The 21,213-nt window shown below is 45.9% G+C and overlaps 1 protein-coding gene across 4 annotated transcripts in view; it reads left to right on the forward strand.

Annotated features, from left to right (window-relative positions):
• APLP2 (amyloid beta precursor like protein 2) overlaps window positions 1–21,213 on the forward strand; it is a 104,648-nt gene that overhangs the window by 48,883 nt on the left and 34,552 nt on the right. The window lies entirely within an intron of this gene.

Here is a 21,213-nt window from a genome sequence, read left to right on the forward strand (position 1 = left end):
ATGCAGCCTTATGGCGCTGGACCCCGCATGGATGGAACCCTGTTGCAGTTTTAAATCTGACCAAAGCGCTATGCAGTGTTGTGCTATACGGGTCCGAGGCAGTGGCCCCACATTATGGGGACCAGGTCCTTGAAGGTCTGTATGACAATGCCCGCCTTGGACGAAGGTTGGTGCCTGGTGGAAGTCGGGGACCTGCGGCTGGACTGGTAAGCTCTAATTTTTTTTTTTTTTTTTCTCCTGAGGTTTTTTTTTTTTTTTTTGGAGGGCAAAGGTGAGATATTGTTTGTTTAGCCAAAGTTTCCACCAAGGGTGCTCACATCCTTTTAGCCCAGGAAATGCTTGCCTGTTGTTTCTATTGGGGCCACTAGAGGGAGCATGCTGGTCCCAAGGAGGGCGGCTGTCCATCGGCCATGGGGCACTTGCACAGCGGGGTGCGCGTGCATTTAGCGGGCGTACTCATGCACATATGCAATAGTGGCCTGAAATGGAAGTCGGCCATATTTATTCATCGAGGCCTGTGCACACGTGGGCTTCCTGTGGCCAGGACAAAGAGCAGGCTATTCAGTGGGCATGTGAGTACTCCCCTGAGGGGGAAAGAGCATTGGCTAGTCTGTCAGGAACTTCGGTGGCCCGTAAGGTCACCAATTTGCATTGTGTGTTCTTCAGCACGCTACTTGCATAGCTGTTTCTTGTGGTTTATGTTTACTGTTGGAAGTGCACAAGTTTTTTCACTATCTGAAGTAATGTCTTCCAGAAAGCAGAGTAGGAGAGGCACAGCAGAAAATGGCACTAATGTGCTGCCACCAGGTCTTGAGGAACCTAGCCAAATGTCCGCTGTAATATCTTCTCCTGAGAGGCCAGAAGCGACTGGGCAGTCTGAGCCAATGTGTTTATCTGGCATTGTGGCTACTACTGGGGCATCTGCCTCGGCATATATAATCAAGGATGATCTTGCTTCAGCCTTAGCGGGTTTAGAGGATAAGATCACAGGGATGATTGTATCAGTTTCTCAGGGGACTAAGAAGCGGGAGAGATCCCCATCACTAGAACTACCTGTCCTGGAGCTGGAATGGGTGAAACCTGAGGAAGAACTAGAGGAAGGTCAGGCAGCAGAGTCTGTCTGAGTGGTAACCGCCTGAGATGAAGCAGTCTCTGCCTCCCAATCTCTAGAGTTTTAGTCCAGAACCTTACTGATATGGTATGATCTGGTTCAGGCTACCTCCGTTAGAAACCCCTGAGATTACTTATTCTTCTCTGGACTCTTTGAAGCCTCCACAGAGTACTCGGGCCTTTCTAGTACATCCTCTTCTGGAGGAAATTGTGTATGCTGCCTGGGATCACCCAGTCAGTGTTTTGGTTCCACCAAAGAGGTTTTCTATTTTGTACCCCATGGAAGGAAAGTTTAAGAAAGCGTCTCTTCCTGTAGTGGATGCAGCTGTTTCATCCCTGAATAAGTCTTTAACGTGTCCTGTGGATAATGTCCAGGCTTTCAAAGATCAAGCGGATAAGAAACTGGAGTCTCTCTTTAAGACCACCTCCTTCCTGGCAGGTTCTGCCGCACAGCTAGCAGTGACAGCTATTGGCATTTGCCAGAGTCTTTCTGACCATGTCAAACGATTGCTTGGAAGGCCTTCAGTGCAGGGGGAGTATTCGCCTGAGGATTTGGATGATGTTCCATGCACTTTGTTATGGATCTCCAGAGGTACTGCGAAGCCTGAATTGGTGGTTGATGACTCACAATATGGAGAGAGGGAGATCCTTTCAGCCATTGGTATGGAAATTGGTAACCACCGATGCCAGCTTCTCAGGTTGGGGAGCTATCCTGTAGGAGGCCACAGTTCAGGGAACGTGGCTTCCACGGGAAAGGGTTCTACCCACCAATGTCTGAATCTTCAAGCAGTGAGTCTGGCTCTGAGGTATTGGGCATCCAGGCCTCAGGGTTGGCCTGTAGAGGATTCAATCCAACAGTGCTACAGCAGTGGCATACATCAACCACCAGGACGGTACCAGGAGTCAAGGGGCTCATGAAAAGGGAAATTACATTCTGACCTGGGCAGTGAGAGATGTTCCAAGTTTGCCAGCGGTGTTCATTCCAGGGGTGGAAAATTGGCAAGTGTATTATCTCAGTCACCAGCGGTTGATTTCAGGGGAATGGACTTTGCTTCGTGAGGTTTTCATGGGAATCTGCCAGCTATGGGGTTGCTCAGACATAGATCTATTGGCATCCAAGTTCAACAAGGTAGGTCTTTTTGTGTTCAGGGTAAGGGACCCTTGTGCAGCAAGGGTAGAAGCTTTTAGTTGTTCCTTGGAACCAGTTTTCACTGGTTTTATTTATGCCTTTTCTCCGATTCAGCTGCTGCCACGTCTTACGCAGGATTTGGGAGGAGTCTATTCTGGTGATGCTGATTGCCACGGCCTGGCCCAGGAGGGCCTGGTCTGCTGACATGGTCAACGGCCCTTCTACTGCCAGCTTTACTCTCCCATGTCAGCCAGACTTGCTGTCTCAAGGGCCTATATTGCACCCTGCTTTACGGTTGCTAAATTTGATGGCATGGCTATTGAAACACAGATCTTAAAGGATAGAGGAGTATTGGATTCTGTTATCTCCATCATGTTGGGTGCTAGAAAGGTAGTCTCTAGGAACATTTATTACAGGACTTGGAAGGCTTACATTTCCTGGTGTGAGATCTGGAAATGGCACCCAACAAAAGTATGTGATTGGTAGGATTCTGTTGTTTCTTCAGACAGGGTTGGAGAAGAAATTGGCTGTTGGTACCATTAAGGGCCAGGTTTCAGTATTAGCTGTTTTTTTCCAGAGGCACATTGCGTCTCACTCTTTGGTTTGTACTTTTTTCTTTTTACAGACTTCAGATAGTGAAAAAACTTGTGCACTTCCAATAGTAAACATAGACCACAAGAAACAGCTATGCAAGTAGCGTGCTGAAGAAAACACAATGCAAATTGGTGACCTTACGGGCCACCAAAGCTCCTGACAGACTAGCCTGATGTCCTGATGCAAGCAGTGGTTTATGGGAGGAATTATCAAATATCAAAATGCCTTTATGGGTGTGTGTCCTTTCAAAGGAGTGGGCATTTCTAGGTATTTCTGAATTTCCAGAAATTCATAAAGCTACACTCAAGGCAAAACACTAAATACACAGATGAAATACATATATGGGAACTATTTACCTGCTATCACCTTTGTATTTCTGTCCATCCAGTCCTGATATTTACACTGCTTCATCAAACCACACAGCCAGGTTGATTGACACCACTTTCTTGTTATAGCAGTGTCCTCTCCCCAGGCTGCTGACTGTGCAGTAGCTAAGTGGTGACAGACAGATGAGGTCATCCTTCTGCTCACTCTGGTTTCTGCTCCTATAGCGTGTTCCTGGTCAGGACATTTGCATGCATCACACCTGGTTGGCTCAATCTGAGCTCTGCTGTACAGAGGGACTGCAAGAGGCTGATACCAGATCCAGTTCAGTAGCTTGCACTGCTTTTATTTATGTGATTACATGTAGGGCTTCTTCACAGTAACTGCACAGGAAAACCTTTCTGTGGTGGACTGGATTTGAATTAGAAAAGGGGGCCATGTGGTTTTTAGGACAGTACTACCTCTCTTTTCCTCGTAATGTCCTGCTATTACAGTGTATCGTCAGTTTCTCTCCTGGCCGTTGGTGTTGATCAAGATTGGTGCCAGTGCATCACTGTAGCCGGAGGCACACGAGTACACCTGGCGCTCGGTGCATTGGGATTTCATAATCCAGGTGTTCTTTCTGGGCCGAGTGCTGGCTGTAAGATCTGAGCGGATGGTATTATTGGAGCCACTGAACCATTTAAAGGGAACTGGTCAGGGTAGAAATGTGTCAGCTGCTATTGCGGATTCCTACTACAGGGGCAAGTTTTGTCGTCCTTGTCCTGCCTGTTTTGCTGATCTAAAGTTTTAGAAGTTGCATCACCTGATCTGCAGGCTTGTCCTGTATTCATTATTTTCAATTTTGTCAGGTTTTATACAAATACTTAAAAATCCAAGGTTGTTCCCCTTTAAGGATGGTCTAGAAGCCCTCTAGATGCAGAATGATCATGTCTGCATGATCTGCTCTGACTGTCCGTGGATAGCCAGGGCTCCGATGTTGTCATTCAACCTTAAAATGGCAAAAATACAGAGTCCTTGCTCCCGCCCCTCGTGATCACTGACCTACAATGCAGCATTAAGGACGCACAGCATCCTAATGCATATCCCAGGCAGGCGAAGGCTCCCGTTCTCACCACGCTGTCACCATGATGGATGGAGCTGCCGGCAAAATCTATTCCTGATAATGTAACATTTATTCTGCTGCAGCGGTTGGCCTATTTTTTTTGGGTATGAGGCATGATGGGAGTTGTAGTTTAACAGATAATGGTACTGCTTCTGTATGTCAATACTGGACAGAGAACAGGGGAAGCTTTATGCAGATTTGTAATGTACAGCGCTGAGTGCACTATCGGCGCTTTATAAATACTGTATAATAATAATAATAATGTCTGCTTTTGGTCTTTTTAATCACCTGTCTTCCTCCACACCCTTATTTCTTCTTTTTTTTTTTCTCTCCTCTCTCCCCTCCTCAATTGCTCCCCTCTTTCACTGTCGAATATAGGAGGTGATAGGGGGTTGAGTCCCAGTAGGAGATATAAAAGTACAGGATCATGGTCCTCTCACTCTGTGACATTTTGTAACCTATAGTACAGCTATTTTCATTATTGGTTTCTCTTTTTCCTGTAAAATGTGGAGTTTCCTTGTCTCTTCTATTGAAGTGAAGTTTAGGATGAGAGTCTGGATACGAGTGTCCCTCACTGCTGAGTCTTTGGGGCACTGTAGCTGGAAATGGGTCTCCATTGTCTAGGGCTTCCCAGTCATACCACTTGCTCTATGGCTCCATGGTAATTCTCTATTCTTGGCCTTGTAGGTCTGTCTGTGCCGCCCTGTGTTGCTTTCCTGGGTCTGGCTGTCTTTGGGATCTTGTAGCATCTCCAGGTATCTTTTTTTCCTCTCCATCTGTTTTCTCTTCTCCATTTTCTTTTTCTTTCTCTCTCCCACCCCCTTCTCCCCCATGTGTCTCCCTCCCCCCAATATTTGTCGGTCTCACGGATTGCTCATGATCCCCCTGCCCTCCCCTGGTCTGAGTTTGGCTTCTTCCCTTCAAACGATACAGAACAAATCTAGCAGTAAATCTCTTCTCTGCGGCCCGGAGCTCTCCGTAGTTGAAAGTCATTGGGCTGCCCTTGCTGGAGATGAGCACTGTGTGCCCTGAATACATTATGAGCTGCTGGGCTGTGCAGTGCACTGCTCTACGACTCCACATCATGGGTGCTGTCCCCACTGTGTTTGCAGGCCTGGTGCCAACATGGAGAATGTAAGGGTTACAATACATCATTGCATTTCTGTTCTACAAGACGGCAGGTAAAACCTATTTAGGATACACTTGCTAATATAGTAGGAGGGCTACAGAAGAGCTGTGCCATGGCTTGGCCCAGAGGCCTCACCTAACCGGTTACAGTGTAATCCTAGATATCTTCTGTTACACATTATGAAAGTATTTAACTCTGTAAGAACCGATTCATCTCTTTGCATTCATGTTGCAAACTAGTGAGTTACAGATAGGTGACACATTATAGCACAAAGGACCAGCAAAGATGTCGAACGACCCCCTGCGTATGCCCTTCAAGTGTCCTGTGAATTATACCGGGTGTTCTCTGTGGACATTATACCTGGGGTCTGTGACCTATTACACCTTGTCAGTTTACAAGCATTAGACCGCTACCGTACCAGAGTAGTGTGCAGTAGACCTCAGATCAGCCCCAATTCCCGTACCTTCACGCGGCAGATCAGCCCCAATTCCCGTACCTTCACGCCGCGGGGCAGCCCCGAATCCCGCGCCTTCACGCCGCGGGGCAGCCCCGAATCCCGCGCCTTCACGCCGCGGGGCAGCCCCGAATCCCGCGCCTTCACGCCGCGGGGCAGCCCCGAATCCCGCGCCTTCACGCCGCGGGGCAGCCCCGAATCCCGCGCCTTCACGCCGCGGGGCAGCCCCGAATCCCGCGCCTTCACGCCGCGGGGCAGCCCCGAATCCCGCGCCTTCACGCCGCGGGGCAGCCCCGAATCCCGCGCCTTCACGCCGCGGGGCAGCCCCGAATCCCGCGCCTTCACGCCGCGGGGCAGCCCCGAATCCCGCGCCTTCACGCCGCGGGGCAGCCCCGAATCCCGCGCCTTCACGCCGCGGGGCAGCCCCGAATCCCGCGCCTTCACGCCGCGGGGCAGCCCCGAATCCCGCGCCTTCACGCCGCGGGGCAGCCCCGAATCCCGCGCCTTCACGCCGCGGGGCAGCCCCGAATCCCGCGCCTTCACGCCGCGGGGCAGCCCCGAATCCCGCGCCTTCACGCCGCGGGGCAGCCCCGAATCCCGCGCCTTCACGCCGCGGGGCAGCCCCGAATCCCGCGCCTTCACGCCGCGGGGCAGCCCCGAATCCCGCGCCTTCATACCTGCTGTAGCTAGCAGTTCCACTAGGAGTAAAGAGGGTAGGCACAAAGGCTTCTTCATCTAACATGTCTATAGCCATAGGCAGCTGTACTCTGGTATTGACAGGAAGGCCATCACATAAATATCAGTGACTTTAAGGGGACCTCTCTGAAATGCCATGGCTGTGGGCATAGAGGGGCAGTTGTCAATTACAGTGCAGTATTTGTAGGGAGTAGGGGCGCAGTGATGGATTCCCCAGTCCTCCGATAGGCTTGTCCCAAGCCTGTGTGCATTCAAACCTTAGGTTGCCTTTTCTTGCATAATACAATCTCAGTATTGGCCTTGTCCTTCTCTTAGTTTCCTGTCTCTGTGGTCTGGCTGCTGTAATGTGGGATTCTGTACAGAAGATAATGGTTTTAATTCAGTGTCTGGTTGTAGAGTGGAATATGGCGCATTCACGCTTCAAGAAGGATCTTGAGGTTTTGTTGTGTTTATTTTTATTCCTTGTCCTCTAATAACAAGCATGAACAACAGTAGTTGTGCTCCTGCTTCCCAAATCTGGTGCTGCACAACTCTATGTAAACCAGAGAGTCAACTCAAATATTTGTTTTGTTCAGTTCAGCATGAAATTTGTTAGAAAACTCGTCTGTCTAGGTGGCCTGGCCCGTCCTCCAAGCATGGCTTTTTCCAGTGTTAATATTTTATTGTGTGCGGATGATTTAGTTTCCCAGATCTTGCTACAAGCTGTGAATTTATTTTAAAGCCACCCGATGAGTTTTTTGGGTGCCCTTTCCACACTCTGCTTACAAAACCTGGAAATGTCCAAGATGGATTTGACCATTGTTGACCTTCTTTGGACCTTCTTAATATGAAGCAGAATTGTATCTGTAAATCGGCAACGACATGTGAAAACAGACCAGATCAGAGAGATTTCTGTAAGTTAGAAGTTTAAGAGGAGTACTGTCAGTAATTTAAAAGTAGAACTATAGGAAAAATTGTTGTTTTCCATTTTGGATAGAGTAATGGAGGGTTATGGCTCCCGCAAGGTTTATTTTTGCCATCTTTGTCCAGTTGGGGAAATTTCCCTTCACTTCCTATCCAATAGCCAAAACAGGAAATGAGAGGAAATCTCTGCAACATATGGGAATCTTTTGGTGACCCCCAGGTCACCAGAACTAGTGTTTTCCATTGGAAGCTTTCCCCCTTCTATTACTTTTCTGGGGACAACCCAAAATTTTAGATTTTCTTTTTACTTTCACTTTCAACGATAATGGTAAACAGAACAAATCTCCATAATGGGGGCACAGACAGCAATAAAAACTGACAAGTGTTCTAATCCCTCTCCATTCTATCTAAAACGAGAAAAAAAGTTTTGCCTATAGTTATACTTTGAGATGCATTGGAGAAAAGCATAGGTTACTAAGTGAATCTGATTTTTAAATCCCAAGTCCATGTTTCCTGCACCAACTAATTTTTTACTTACAACCCTATATTCCAGGGGTCTTTGGGAGTGAGATGAGAATTGTATCTAGACAAAGCTGGAGTTGGACTGTAATATAGAAGTTTACCTTTGCAGAAAAAATTGAAAAAGGTTCGCTAAACCCTATAGACTCCTCACCCCCACCTCCCCCTGGTCCTCTTCGTACTTTCCTCCAAGGTGGATGAGTGGTTAGTACTCGTGAAGCTGGTGCAACAGTCTGGACGAATCAGAGTAATTCTGATTGGTCAGTTTCAGCACAGAGGATCACTCTGATCCATCCTGGCAGACCTGCAGAAAGAAAAGCGGTGATTTCTGTACCTCCCTCAGGCTGCGTGGATGGCCTTTCATCACTCGGAGTAGTAAGTACAATGGGAACCAGGGGGGTGAGGAGGCAATATGGCGTTTTTTACCTTGAAAAGGTGAGTCAACCCTTTAAATCAAGCAGATTTAGGTTTTTACACCTAGGCAGCAGGGTTGTGGAGCCAGGGTTATTGTGTTTTTTTTCCTGTTTGTTTTTGTTTTTTTTTCCAGGTAACCTATTGTATCTGTAGGGCTCCTCTCTGCATGTAGCTGGGAACACATGCTGGGATCTACAGGAGAATTGACTGGCCAATAATCTAAATCTCATTTTTCGTTGCAGTTTCTCTTTAAATGGCAGCACTCATTTGCTTTGTCTATAGCTGCCTCAGCAGTGGTATTGTTCTGTCATTGTTCACGTTTCCAGGTATGGGAAGGACTTGCTGTAAATGTTTGTATCTCCTTATTGTATTTCAGTATGACGCAAGCTTGGAGTGGGATTAGATCCGCTCTGCTCCCCCCACAGGGGAATTTTTTAGGAGCCATCACAGCAGAATCCTGGCTGAGGAAGTCTGAACGCTCATTTTCCTAATGAAATAGGCCATGAAATAGATCTGTGTGGCGTTTATGCCAACCTTAGCAAATCAATTAGAGGCTGCGCCAAGCTGCGGCGGCCCCTCCCTCTGAGTGTCCTACACCTGTCAACTCTTTATTACTTCTCATTACTGGGTGAGTGCCACTTAGCAATGCAGAACGCGGGGGCAATAAACTGAAGCTTGTACTGATAAATCACATTTCTGCTGGTGGTAACAACACCGCCAAAGGTAACACCGAACGGGCCTAGAGGGAAACAATGGAAGTATTACACGTCCCCTATACTGAGCCACATCTGGGACTTTCCAGAACCATTTTTTTGACGTTGAACATTTTTATGGGTTTTGTTTTAATTTGTTACATTTGTGTTTTATGAGTCTAAAGAAAATCAACGTAATCTCTTCCTAAGCTCTGGTAATTACGAGGATTCTGAAGAACATTAAACTGCAATTTTCAGCTGGATTTTATCTTATCCAGCTTAATTTTAACTACCGCTGTGCTGAGCCTGCCTGGCGGATGTGCTCAATAAAGGGAGCTGTGATAGGACATTTCTTTTCACCTTCTGAAAATTTTTTTTTTTTTTATTGTGCTGAGTTTCAGCCCAAGATAATTCTTTTGACATATTCTGCATTAATTTCACCTTACAGAGTAGTAGCTTACTGGCCCTTGAAGCAACCCTGTTTACAGGGGTTGTAAACCTTCACATATACCTAGTGAAGTGACTGGCCACAGGTATAGCCACAGATATGAAACAAGTTTTCTCTCAAAAGTTTTACCTGTTTATCTGCAGCCATTTCTTCTCTACAGCTTTTCAAAGTACAGAAATATAGAGCTTGTCTGAGCTTTCATTAACCACTTGCCTACCGGTCACTTACACCCCCTTTGTGCCCAGGCCAATTTTCAGCTTTTAGCGCTGTCGTACTTTGAAAATTGCACGGTCATGCAACACTGTACCCATATGAAATTTGTATCATTTTTTTCCCTCAAAAATAGAGATTTCTTTTGGTGGTGTTTAATCACCCCTTGGTGTTTTATTTTTTGCAGTATAAACAAAAAAAGAGCAAAAAATATTTTTTTTTTTTAGTTTATTTCTATTCATAAATTTTGCAAATGGGTAACTTTTCTCCTTCACTAATGTGTGATGATTAGGTGGCACTGCAGGGGGGCCGCACTGATGGGCACAGGTGGGTGGCACTGCTAGGCACTGATCATCAGTGCCGATCTGTTCTCTGACATTTGCCGGTTATTGGCAGCACTTTCCTCACGTTGTGTCAGTGTGAGGAAAGTGCAGCTGATAACCGGAAACTGTATTTACCCGGTGATCTGTGTCATTGGGCACAGCTGATCACGTGGTAAAAGGCCGCTGTGATTGTCCTTTTACCACATCACGTAATCAGCTTTGTCCGTAAGACACAGCAATCACGGAGATCACTGGGGGCGCGCGGGAGGGTGTGTTCTGGGAGGATGTCATATGACGCCCTCCCAGAACTGGACAACCGTGCTGTAGCCGGTTACCAAGTGGTTAAGCAGAAGGTGGGGAGCTGATTGGAGGGAAGGGATATACCCCCCTTTACACAGCACACAGGAACAGAGCTGAGGCTGTAAATCACACACTGTGTGCTGAAGCTCCCTCCCCATCACCTTTTTTTATTTCTTGGTGTCAGGAAAACCTATCTGAAGTGACTCATGTAGATAGCAGAGGAACGAGACAGACAGAAATGACACACAGTGCTCTGGATTAAGACAAGTACACTATAGAGGGATATGCCTTGTGCTCATATTTCATGTCAGAGGTGTACAGCCACTTAAATAGTGGAAAGCAGCAGCACCCTGTAAGAGTTTGTGGACTACTCCACTTTACAGCTGTTCGTATGTTGAATCTACTCACTGCTGTGGAGCTATGACATGCCAGCTGCGTGGCATAGCGTGTCCCCCATTGGGTGTTGTGGTTCATCCCACCAACCAGTGATGTAGATATTGTTGAGAAGCAACATGGTGCATAATATGTTGGATGGGAAGATTCTGCTATAACTCATAAAGTTATAAGGACGAAGTTGGGAGGCCCTACCTACCGGAAAGGTATGTACTGAGTCTTTTTTTTTTTTTTGCAGGCTGTTTTTTTGACGCTCTTTAATGAGGATGGTGCCACCTCTATGGCATGCTGACTTGTACTTTAACTCTAAACTACTGCAAACTCATGTATAGCTTTAGCAATGAATAGAGACAACACTTGGCAGAGGTGCCTTGATGCAGTAATGTAGCTTCACAGGTTTTGCTAAATGTGTGCTAGAAAAGCCAGTTTTTAATCTAAATGTGTAAAGGGTTTAATCGGGCTTTTGTTCCTTCCAAACAAAAGAATCCTTTCTTCAGCACCCAGTCCAGCTGGTGTACTGTCCCACCCACATACACCTTATAAGCTGATCTGAGTAGCAGTTTTTTTGTTTTTCTTTTTGGGGTTGGTTCTGACTAGATTGGTGGGGGTTGAACACCAACCCCCAATTTTAAACTATAGAGAGGGTACATTTAAAACTATAAACTTTCACAGTGCCCTTTACCTACTTAAGGTCTGCCCTATAGGAGTTATACTGCTACTGGGAGGCCCTCCTATGCAAAATCACATGTGTACAGGGGTGTGGAAAGTTTTGAAAAAGCTACTTGTCCAGGGTCCCAATCTATTTGTCCCTCATGACAATATACTTGGCCTGATAGCAATTTTTTTTTTTTTAACCAAAACCTTATATAAATCTACTTTAATGTCTGGGACTTTTAAAAACAAAAGGGGCTTTATGGCGAATTAAATGTTTACATTTTTAACATTATGCTGTATATCTCTTCATGCCATCCCTGTATACAATTGTGGTGTTAGCTGTGATTGGTCACATGGTACAGACAGGGCCAATCACAGCCCATATGTACCATGTCATTAGCTTTGTCCAATCACAGCTAATCACAAGAGACTGAATCTGTTTCAGTAAAAATGGTTGCTAATATCAATGAAATACATTGGTATTCGCAATCATAATGTGTTAAAAAAAAAAAAAAAAAATCCTGATCACTTGTCTAGAGCAGTGGTGGGCAACCTTTTTTTTCAACTGAGCCAAATCTCGCCAAAACCACGATTGAAATTTATTTTGAGAGCCACATTTTTAAAACTGAAAATACATCTCCCATATAGTAATTCATCCCCCATATAGTAATTCATCCCCCATATAGTAATTCATCCCCCATAGAGTAATTCATCCCCCATAGAGTAATTCATCCCCCATATAGTAATTCATCCCCCATATAGTAATTCATCCCCCATATAGCAATTCATCCCCCATATAGCAATTCATCCCCCATATAGCAATTCATCCCCCATATAGCAATTCATCCCCCATATAGCAATTCATCCCCCATATAGCAATTCATCCCCCATATAGCAATTCATCCCCCATATAGTAAGTCCCCCCCCCCATAGTAAGTCCCCCCCCCCCCATAGTAAGTCCCCCCTGTGTCAATTCACTTACCTTTGCTCCGCGCGTTCCTCTCGTCGTGCTTCCCGCGCCGTTCTGGTCTTCAGGGCGGACTGTGAGAGGAGAGGAGTTCGTCACGCTGCCCCGCCTACATCCTGGCTGCCCCGCCTACATCCTGACAGCTGCAGAGTCCTGACTTTTGGGGCGGCCGCCCGAGAGGAGGGAGGGGAGCGGGCGGCCGTCCGAGAGGAGGGAGGGGAGGGGAGGTGAGGGGGCGGCCGCCCGGCACACGCCCGTCCGAGAGGAGGGAGGGGAGCGAGGGGAGCGGGCGCCCGGCACACAGAAGAGCCGCATTTAAGCTTGTAAAGAGCCGCATGTGGCTCGCGAGCCGCGGCTTGCCGACCACTGGTCTAGAGTAGTAGAATGTTACTATGGTAACATTGTATTGCTCTGGCCACAGTGTGTTGAAAAATAAATAGTACAAAAAAATACAAAAAATTGATTCAATTACTTATTTTTTATTTAGTTTTTTTTACATACCATCACCAATCAGTGTCCCTGGTCACCGCCACAGCAGTCATATGGTAACGCTGTACTAGACTGGTGACCATTGTGATTTTTTTTTTTTATTCATTTTCAAAAGAAATTGTAACAAAAAGTTCTAACTTCAAAAAACTCACCATGCTTCCTACTAAATACCTCGGACTGTCTATTTTCCAAAAAAAAGAGTCATTTGGGGGGTATTTGTACTATCCTGGCGTTTTGGGCCTCAAGAAATTAGATTGGTCATCATTCTATCAGGATTGACCAATTGTCAGATATAGAGTTAGGTCCATGTATATTTGGACACAGGCACAATTTTATTTTTTTCAGATATTGACCAAAACATATTGAAGCTATAGTCATATAATGGATATGGGCTGAAAGCGCACTCTCAGGTTTAATTTGAGGGTATGTACATCCACATTGGTGGAAGGGTTTAGGGATTACAGCTCTTAAGAGTAGCCATCCCCCTTTTTTCAGGGGACCAAAAGTAATTGGACAATTGAATCAAAAGCTGTTTCATGGCCAGGTGTGGGCTACTCCTTCGTTATTTCTTCATCAATTAAGCAGATAAAAAGTCTGGGAGTTGATTCTAAGTGTGGTATTTGCATTTGGAATCTATTGCAGTGAACCTACACTTCATCAGAGAGATAGCAGCAACATTAGGAGTTGCCAAATCAACAGTTTGGTACATTCTGAGGAAAGAACGCACTGGTGAGCTGAGCAACACAAAAAGAAATGGACGTCAATGGAAAACAACACTGGTGGATGATCGCAGGATCCTCTCTATGGCAAAGAAAAACCCATTCACAACAGCCAGACAAGTGAAGGACACTCTCCAGGAGGTGGGCGTATCATTGTCAAAGTCTACAATCAAGAGAAGACTTCACGAGAGCAAATGCAGAGGGTTCACCAGAAGGTACAAACCATTCATAAGCCTGAAGAATAGAAAACCCAGATTAGACTTTGCCAAAAAAAATCTAAAAAAAGCCAGACCAGTTCTGGAAAAGCATTCTTTAAATGGATGAAACTAAGATTAATCTGTACCAGAATGACAGGAAGATAAAGTGTGGAGAAGGCTTGGAACAGCTCATGATCCAAAGCACACAACGTCATCTGTAAAACATGGTGGAGGCAGTGTGATGGCATGGGCATGCATGGCTTCCAGTGGCACTGGGTCATTGGTGTTTATTGATAAGACAGAAGCAGCCGGATGAATATTATCTGGCTTCTGTCGGGCAGAACCTGATAATGCTAACGGGACTTTACATTTCTGGTTGGAGCGGTGCCTGATTACCTGCATGCTCAGTGGTAGCCTTGCATTGTTACAGTACATTGTGACCTCCTATCGTGAAATGTTCCCCCTCCATTCATCAGAATTGTGCAGGTTCTAATGAATTTTCATTGCTGGTTTAGTTTCTGACGGGCCTTCAGATGTACCGTCTGGAAATTATACAGAGAAATTTATATGGTATCAAAATTCATTCATTATCTTCTGAGGCTTTCTGGATGGTAAATTGGGCAGAGAATTTGAGACGACTGCTAAGAAGTCTGAGCTCAGCAAGATGATCTCACCGTTTTCCTGAACCAGGACTTCAAATGCTGTATGGACACCCGGAGACCTTCTTACCTGGCTTGAAAGACTTTCCTTCATTACCTTTTATCCGGTATCAGTGGAGCAATCCTTAATCGTTTGCAGAGATTTGTCTGGGATTGGGAAAGGCTGCTGCTGCCATTAGGAGATAGTGCTTGGATTTTGGATACCATCAAAACTATTCTGATTTACTGCCTTTTCTGGACTATTTTTACCCTGAAAATCTGTTAAGGATTTATCCGGTGATATTATTTATGAATGCCTGTTACATTTGGTGTTATGCCTGAACTTAAAGCAATACAAACCATTGTTGACCACCTGCAATTTCCTGCCTGTGTCTGCCTTAAAACATTTTTGTGTAACTCAGCAAATGTCCAGATGTAATAGACTCCTAATCTACATATAATTCTAGCTCAGACATCCAGGCAACTAGCATTTTCAGAAGAGGATACCAGCAAATGGCAGTCACAAGAATAAAGGTTTCCTTTAAAGCCCAGCAGAAATTTTAGTTTAAATCCTCTAAATGTATTCCAGGCACTTCAAAATGAATGCATTGTGCAGCCACAGCCTGAGTAGAAAAGCCTGCCCCCTGCCTGCAGAGAAGGCTCTGCTTTGTGTGGAAGCAGTGGTCTCTTTTCAGGGGGGTCTGAGACCCCCTATTGAGATAGAGCTAGAATTTTAAAGTTGGGGGAGAGGGGGGTTGGACTCTGGCTGATGTGTAGGGGTACAGTTACATGGGTCACAGTTGTCACAGTTGAATATGCATGTTTGATCTACCTTCTCAAATTATATGATCTCCATCCCCCTAACCTCTCCTTGGTTCCTATCCGCTCTTTGCTTTTCAGGTAACCTGGGATATCACCAATTGAGCTACCATAGAGGATATCCTAAACATTCCTGTTTTTGTGGCCTATGCAGGCTAGGGGAAGAATGTTCTCATCATTTTCCTGGCCGTATGTCAGGCCGGCCATTTGTGTACAGCTATGTGCATTGAGCTGGGTCATTGCCTCTAATTGGCTGTCTTCTTCCTTGGCTATTTCTGTGCTTTATATCAAGCACCGTGAAATATGACTCAATGATGCGCCATCCATGTATTAGACGTATTGAACAGTGTGTCCTTGGGTACAAATGTGGTTTTTATTTATTTTTGTACTATGAATGGCCTGTTGACATTATGCTTTTATTTATATCTTTAAATGTTTTTATGCGTTTCTAATTGTGTAATGTCAGCCTGACAGTTTTTTTTTCTTTCTCTTTACCTCTTGTCGTCCTTCATTTGGTGTTCTTACATGGCACCACGGTTTTATTTTTAGCACAGTAAAGACCAGCGGCTTTCCCTGGCAGCTTCCATTGATGGCTGGTATGATTCTTCACTTTTCCTTTCCTTTGCAGATTCCTATGTGTCTGCTGTGGCCAGGTTAGAAAGCCAGTAAAACCAGGGCAGGCCTCTAATACACACTTCAGTGATGCCAGATTGTGGCCAGATGTTGCTTGGAATGATTGTGACCATCGGGACATGTTTGGCTCCTGTGGCTTACTCTGCCAGTGGCCCGAATATAGTCCTTCATAGTGTGCAGTGATGGTGATCCTGTGCCAGACCAATGATCCATCCCTGAGCACTACAGGTTTTGGTTTGCCTTTCCTCTGGAATGTTTGGAGCTCACAAGCTGCAAGATTAATTCCGCAGCATTTGCTGAAGTCTGAGAGACTACAAAAAAAAGCACTTGTAGATTGAGAATGATGTCTCTGTGTTACTTCAGTGTCCCAGATCACTGCATGACTCGCCAGGTACTCGGGCATCCCGCTGTGTGGCTCACCAGGTATGGGACATCCTGCTGTATGGCTCACCAGGTACTGGGGCATCTCACTGTGTGGCTCACCAGGTACTGGGGCAGCTCGCTGTGTGGCTCACCAGGTACTGGGGTATCTCCCTGTGTAGCTCACCAGGTACTGGGGTATCTCCCTGTGTAGCTCACCAGGTACTGGGGCAGCTCGCTGTGTGGCTCACCAGGTACTGGGGCAGCTCGCTGTATGGCTCATTGAGTATGGGGCAGCTCGCTGTATGGCTCATCGAGTATGGGGCAGCTCGCTGTATGGCTCACCGGGTACTGGGGCATCTCGCTGTATGGCTCACCGGGTACTGGGGCATCTCGCTGTATGGCTCATCGGGTATGGGGCAGCTCGCTGTATGGCTCATTGGGTATGGGGCAGCTCGCTGTATGGCTCACCGGGTACTGGGGCAGCTCGCTGTATGGCTCACCGGGTACTGGGGCATCTTACAACACAAACAATGAAAATATCCCAAAAGGACTCATCATCCTGATGGTCACTCACAAAGCTCCACCAACACCACAAATTCTCCTAAGGTTGTTGCTTTGGTTTATAAAGGTGTCTAAAACATTATCGGTTTTTGTTTTTTTATTGAAATAAGAAACATGCTCTACTTACCTGCTCTGTGCAGTGGTTTTGCATAGAGCTGCCCCAATCCTTCTCTTCTGGCCCCCCTCCCGGAGCTCCTAGCTCCTCCTTTTCGACGGATGCCCCAATGGGAAGCTGCTTTCAATGGGGGCACCCGTGCAGGCTTGCTCCTTAGCAGCCCTGTCTGTGTTCATTGGCACAGAGCGGGCAGTTCGCCCATGTCCCCCGATCCCTCGGCACTGCATTTGATTGACAGCAGTGGGAGCCAATGGCTCCCGCTGCTATCTATCTGCCCAGGGAGGAGGGAGAAGAGTTGAAATTGAAGTGCCACATCACTGCTAAGAGGTCCAGATACAACTTCCATTCTATTAAATTCCATTAATATTCAGGGGTGTAATTAGAGAAGTAGTGAATCCGTTTCAAGTTCTAAGTGCCCTCTTCATCAGGGCTAGAAAGAACGTAAGATTTTCATATCAATTTGACATCAATACAATGTCCCCTCAAAGGGGCCACAAATAAAACCGAAGAATCAATCGTAATGACTGTATCAAAACAATTACATAAAAGTGAGACCATGAGTGCTGAACCAAAATGAGAATGACTGCTCATATAAATAAAAATTATTAAAATGATAGATTATCGGTGACCTGTTAACCTAATAAAAAAGGGTGAAAAAAAACGTAAAAAAATTAAAGGGAGGAGGGAGACAGCAGCAAAAGCCGCTGCTCCCATGCACCATGCTGGATGAGATCTGGCTCAAGTAAGAATAACGGGGGCTGGTGGGGATTGTGCAGCACAAAGTTTTTTCACCTTTAATGCATAGAATGCCAATATCTAAATATACACATAAAATACATATATGAGAGCTGTTTGACCTGCCAGTAGATTTTGTATTTCTGTCCTCCCAGTCGTGATATTTACAAAGTTCTCCCACGTGTCGGGACAGATCAAAGCAATTCTGATTGGTCAAAGTGGTCATGGGACCGATCACAATCGCTTTGATCCATCCCTGAGGAAGACGACAGCTTTCAAGTACTCTGACCCCTGCATCAGCTCCATGAGCAGTGGGGTTGTATGGTTTTAATGCACAGTTTCATTTTTTGATCAGAATTTACTACAGGTTGTATGAGAAGGTCATTTGATTGTACCATATTGTAGCGGTGGTTCACACCCGGTACATTGAGGTGCACTCATTAGCATTGATCAGCACAGGGTTGCAGCATAATGCAGCGTACAGTGTGTTACAATGGCACATTGCATTGTGATGATCTACATGAAAGGGATGCTTCACCTTTACTGAAAATATTCCTGTGCACACAAGGGGTGTCTGTAGAAAAAAACTGTGCAGCTCTGACTAAAGTTGTATAATGCCCTTGCTATAGGTGTAGGCCATTTATATACCTCCTGAAATCTGACTGGAATACTCCCAGGGTGTTGCTAGGTGAGGCCTAGTCATTACTGCTCACCTCTACCATCAAGGGAGTGATCTCTCAGATGCAGAGCTCGGAGCTACTGCATCAGGGGAGAGAGAACATGAGGGGCTTTGATTTAGAGAAAATCTCGCTCCTGTGATGGTGGAGGTGAGCGGTAATGACTAGGCCTCACTTAGCAACATCCTGGGAGTATTCCAGCCAGACTTCATGAGGTACATAAATGGCCTGCACCTAGAGCAAAGGTATTCTTCAACTTGAGTCAGGCACACAGTTTATTATCCACAGACACCCCTTACCTGCATAGGCAGGTTTCTGGTAAAGGTGAACGAAGGCCAGCCATACGTGGGTCGATTTCCAAACGATTTTTCGGAACGATTTTTAAGAAGGATCGGCCGATTTTCGCTCTGTTAGTGGGTCAATGGCACCGGACGATTTTTGTGGTTCCTCCCCATTTTGTTTATCGAACATGCTGGAAAATTGGTGAAAAACTACCGATTGGTGGCACCATCATTGGTGGCACCATCGGATTACAGAATGAACGATGTTTTCAATTTTTGTTTGGAATTCAACCCATGTATGGCCTGCTTAACACTTCATTTTAACAGTGAACATATTCTGTTTGCCCCTTTCCCCATGACCTGTCCTAACCCAGCCCTCCTCTCCACAGATTCATACTTTGCTGGATCCAACAACTCTGTTTCAGTTGCCTCTCTGGGCTGTGCCTGAGAATCACAGCCCCATAGACGTCTGTATCATGCTTAAAGGATAAGTTCACCTTTTGTAACATCTTACACCCGTATTCCGAGTGTAACATGTTACTGTTGCAGCAGCCCCCGCTCTCACGCAATCCCCCATTGTGACAGTGGGGTGGGGATCCTCTCCCAACACAGTCTGTTACAATTTTAAAAAAAAGTTGTCCGCCCTCCCATCCATGTAATTCATTCAGAGTTCTGTGAATGAATCAACTACAAGTACTGCTGATAGCTTGTATTTCTCATTGAACTACCAGGGCGCTGCTGAGTGCTCTAGGTAGCTCATGGATGCTTCCTGTCGTGTAAAAGCCTGCCCATACGAGGTACAAACAGACAGATACACTGAGCCCTGGTTCACATATATGCGGCTGTGCGGGTCACGTTTTGCGTGGGCACGAGAGCCCATTCAGTTGAATGAATTCCTATGACACGCAGGGAAGAAGTCCCTGCACTTCTGAAAACGCAGCCTGCACGAGACCCTTGGTTTCCAGTACGGTTGCATTTTTCCAGTGCGGGCGGCATGCCATTAGAATTAATGGCACCCGCCTGCAGGTTGGCATTCCTCTGTGCGGGTGGTGCGGCTGCACGGATTTTCGTGAGGATCCACAGCGGCACCACCCGCACAGATGTGAACCACGGCTGACAGTCCGCAGGAGCCTGAGAATGCTTTACAGGCTCCTAGTAGTAAAAAAAAAAAAAAGAATCAATGCACTTTTTTTTACCTGCAAAAGATCTGCATTTTTTTTTTTTTTTTTTTTAAATTTAAAAAATGTAAACTTATCCTTTTTAAATGTTTAACAATAAATAAAAGCACACTGATAAGTTTCAATACATGACAATGTGATGCACAGCCATACCAGCACACTACTACCAGGCATGTGAACAGGCTGTACAATTGCGGCGTTCACCTGTGTTATAGAATGGGATATGCTGTAGAAGGATTCCATCCTTGTGATTCACAGTTGTTTTATGATCACCTCTCATTCAGAATGGAGCATGACACCTTTCCTCCAATGCAATTCGAATAGCAGGAATTGTACAGTGTGTAGCCTGTTGAGGAATGTTAGAAGAACTGGGGGCATGTGACAAATGTTATGAAGGAGGCAGAATGTGCAGAGACCTGTGTTTTGGGATATTTCAATGAGAATTCTTCCCGGGCTCAGCGGAGAACGCTCCGGCCGTGTGAGCCAGGGATTAAGTATGTTACGATGTGGATGGCGTTGAACTTCACATGTGACCCGGCTTACAAAGCATGTGCTCTGAATGCCAACATACACTGGCACCACCGCTATGTAGGTCATGAGGGAAAGATTTCTACTCAGAGTGAATTAAAACTGCAAATCCCAATCTTGCCCCTCATTTTTCAGCTTAAAAGCCACAATTGAAATACGTGATTGTTGGACATAACTCCTGATTGTAAAGTAAAAATTAAAAACCTGATGAATGTTAATAACTGCCTGCTTTCTGTACCTTGTAAGCCTATTTGGATGGACTTCTTTCAGCTTTTATTGCCGTTGCCCCTTTGGTGAGATTTGCATACCTTTTGTGTACTTGACATAGTAGCCCCCATGACAGGAAATGATGGGCGTTTGGCGTATTGATGGGCGTTCGTGATGTTTGGACAGCAGTGGTGTCCTGTTAGGTCTTGCTTTTTATTATTATACAGGATTTATATAGCGCCAACAGTTTGCTCAGCGCTGTACATTATAACATAATGGGAGACCATACAGTAACAATATGAATCAATACATGAGGGGTTCGAGGGCCCTGCTCCTTGGAGCTTACAATCTAGGAGGCAGGGGATAGTGGTACAGGAGGAAATAGCTGTGGGGGATGGAGTGGTAGGAAGAGTGGAGGAGTTCAGTAATTAGCTGAGGGTGGGGTAGGCTTCCCTGAAGAGAGAGGTTTTCAGAGTGCGCCTAAAGGTGAGGAGAGTAGGTGATAGTCTGGATTGGGGTAGGGAGTTCCAGAGGATGGGGGAAGCCCTGGAGAAGTCCTGGAGGCGAGCATGGGAGGAGGAGAACAGGGAACTAGAGAGTAGGAGGTCTTGTGAGGAGCGGAGAGTACAGTTTGGGTGGTATTTGGATACCAGATCGGTGATGTAGTTTGGGGCAGTATTATGATCAGCTTTATACGTCAATGTTAGTA

The sequence above is a fragment of the Staurois parvus genome, unplaced genomic scaffold (assembly GCF_062004578.1).
Source record: "Staurois parvus isolate SC_StPar_1 unplaced genomic scaffold, SC_StPar_1.0 ptg001200l, whole genome shotgun sequence".
NCBI classification, from domain to species: domain Eukaryota; kingdom Metazoa; phylum Chordata; class Amphibia; order Anura; family Ranidae; genus Staurois; species Staurois parvus.